Here is a 2,342-nt window from a genome sequence, read left to right on the forward strand (position 1 = left end):
AGCCCCGGGCAGCAGCGTGTGGGATGTCCCCTCCCGAAAGTGCCCAAGGTTCTGTGAGGTGACCTTCATGTGGGAGCCCCTTGGGGAGAGGGAAGGCGCTGAGGACACGGGGGCTGCAGGGTCTCAGGGTCCCCCAGACCCAGGCTGTGCCTGACGTGCAGCCTCGCAGCTCCCTGAAAGCAGAGCTGCTCTGGGACAGGGCTGCGCATGGAAATCGGGGGCTAAAAGACAAACCCAGCCAGCCCTGAGGCACTGCGAGGAAGGGAAGCGCGCTGCGGGAGAGAGCCACAGCGACATCCCCTGTGCGAGCAGGGACACGCCGGGCACGGGCAGGCAGGGAGGGGGTCCCCGCAGGACACCTGGGCGGAGGATGCTTCTTGTTCTATCCCTGCTTAGCCAAATGGATGAGTTTTGCTCTGGGGAAACAGCTCAAGGTGCGAAAACTGGGGAGCAGCGAGGCCCAGCGAAGGGACAGGGGCTGCTGGTGGCTCTCCTCCAGGTGACCCTGCGGTGGCAGAATGGCCCTGAGGGGTCTGTGCAGGAGTTCTGCAGCTTTCAAACCCCAGAGTTGTGTGCTGTGATGCTGATTTGTCACAAGACGTGCTCTGCTGCACCCCCACTCTCAGTCCTCGGAGGGGAAACTGAGGAACAGGAGTGCACAAGGCCCCTCTCTCAATGCTAGGACTGGTCAGAGGAGGGTCAGCTTCTCCCCCCAAAAAATCCCAGGCCTCCCTCTGCCTTTCCCTCCACCACCTGGAAGCTCGCTGAGTCTCTTTACAAGGAAACCACACTCTGGGAGCTGCCAGCCCAGCAGGCTCCGGGACAGAGGGATCAGCCCCAGAGGGAAGGCAGGGGAGCTGGGGATTTGCAAGCAGGTGCTGGCAGCTTCATCCCAGGGGCTGTGCTGCCAGGGGCAGGCAGGCTCCCCTCGCCCTCTGGAGCTCTCCTGCTTGTTGCAGGAGTGCCAAGGGGCTGGCCTGGGCAGCCTCTGCTCCTCGGGGCAGGTGAGAAATATTTCCTGTTGTCAGAAGGATGGCCAGAAGGAAGTGGCTTTTCCCTTTGCAAAGTGTGTGGGAAATGTAATCCAGTCCCAGGACGATTCAGCTGCAGTTTGGGGCACCTGCTCCCAGCCTGTCCAGGAGGATGCTGTCCCAGCACCCCTGAGGCTCACAGGAGGGACAGGTTCTGCTTGTGGGAAGGGGTTGGGGCTTCGCACAAGCCACTTTGGGGGCCTTGGGGATGGGAAGAGTGCCAGTGGCTGAGGACACCACAGCAGGGTCACACGGCAGGGACATGGACGGAGGAGGGGCTGAAAGTTTGCATCTTTCCTTGTGCAGCACTTCTGGTGTCAGGGAATGGCACATGTGCCAGCACCCCTCTCCTTGCCCTAGCGCAGCCACGTCCTCACTCCACCCAGCCTCGTGTGTGCCACCATCCAGCGGTGCCCTGGGGGTGGCCCCCGAACCCACCCTGGAAAAGGTCCTGTGCTGCAGGGAGGGGGACCCCAGCAGAGCCCTGGCACCGGGGTCTCAGGGCTGGAGAGGGCAGACACAGCCAGGCAGGGGGTGTGGGACCCCTGGGTGCCCATGGGGGCAGGCAGAGCCTGGCAGGAAGGTCTGGGGGCTGCCAGAGGGTGCAGACCTGGTGTCCCCTGCCTGGTGCTCAGGACCTGTTCTGGTGCTCGGTGCCCTCTGCCCAGCGCCTGGCGCTCGGGGTTTGCTGGTTCCCACAGACCTGTGGAGTGCAGTGCCCCCCTCCCAGCCCCTGCCTGCTGCCCAGAACCAGTGTGGTGCTGGTGCCAGTGCCCAGAGCATGGCACACAGGGCTGGTGCTGGTGCCAGTGGATGGGGCTGGTGGCAAGTGCCCGGTCCTGCCAGTGGTGACAGTGCATGGTGGCACTGCCTGCTGTGTGGTGTTCACTGTGCACTGTGTGGTGCTGGTGCCAGTGCCCACGCTGGTGCTGGTATCCAGTGCTGGCGTCCAGTTCCTGGTACCAATGGCTGGTGCTGGTTTGGTGCCTCAGTACTGGTGGCCTTGCCTGGTGCCCAGTGCCCCCTGCCCCTGTCCAGTGCCAAGTGTCCCTGTCCAGTTCTGGTCCCAGTGCCTCCTGACCAGTGTCCCTGTCCACTGCCAAGCGCCCAGCACCAAGTGCACATTGTCCAGTGCCTGGTATTGGTGCCCAGTTCCTTCTGGCCCCTGCTCTGTTCCGATGTCCAGTGCCGGTGTGGGCTGGGTCGGTCGGTTGGTCTTGGGGCTGCGCGGTGGGTGCTGGGTGTGAGGTGTTCTTGTCCCGGTCTCTCGGGGCCGGTCCGTCCGTCTGTCTGTCTGTCTGTCGGTCGCTC

This window comes from Corvus brachyrhynchos, unplaced genomic scaffold, assembly GCF_000691975.1.
Source record: "Corvus brachyrhynchos isolate BGI_N302 unplaced genomic scaffold, ASM69197v1 scaffold305, whole genome shotgun sequence".
Lineage (NCBI taxonomy): Eukaryota > Metazoa > Chordata > Aves > Passeriformes > Corvidae > Corvus > Corvus brachyrhynchos.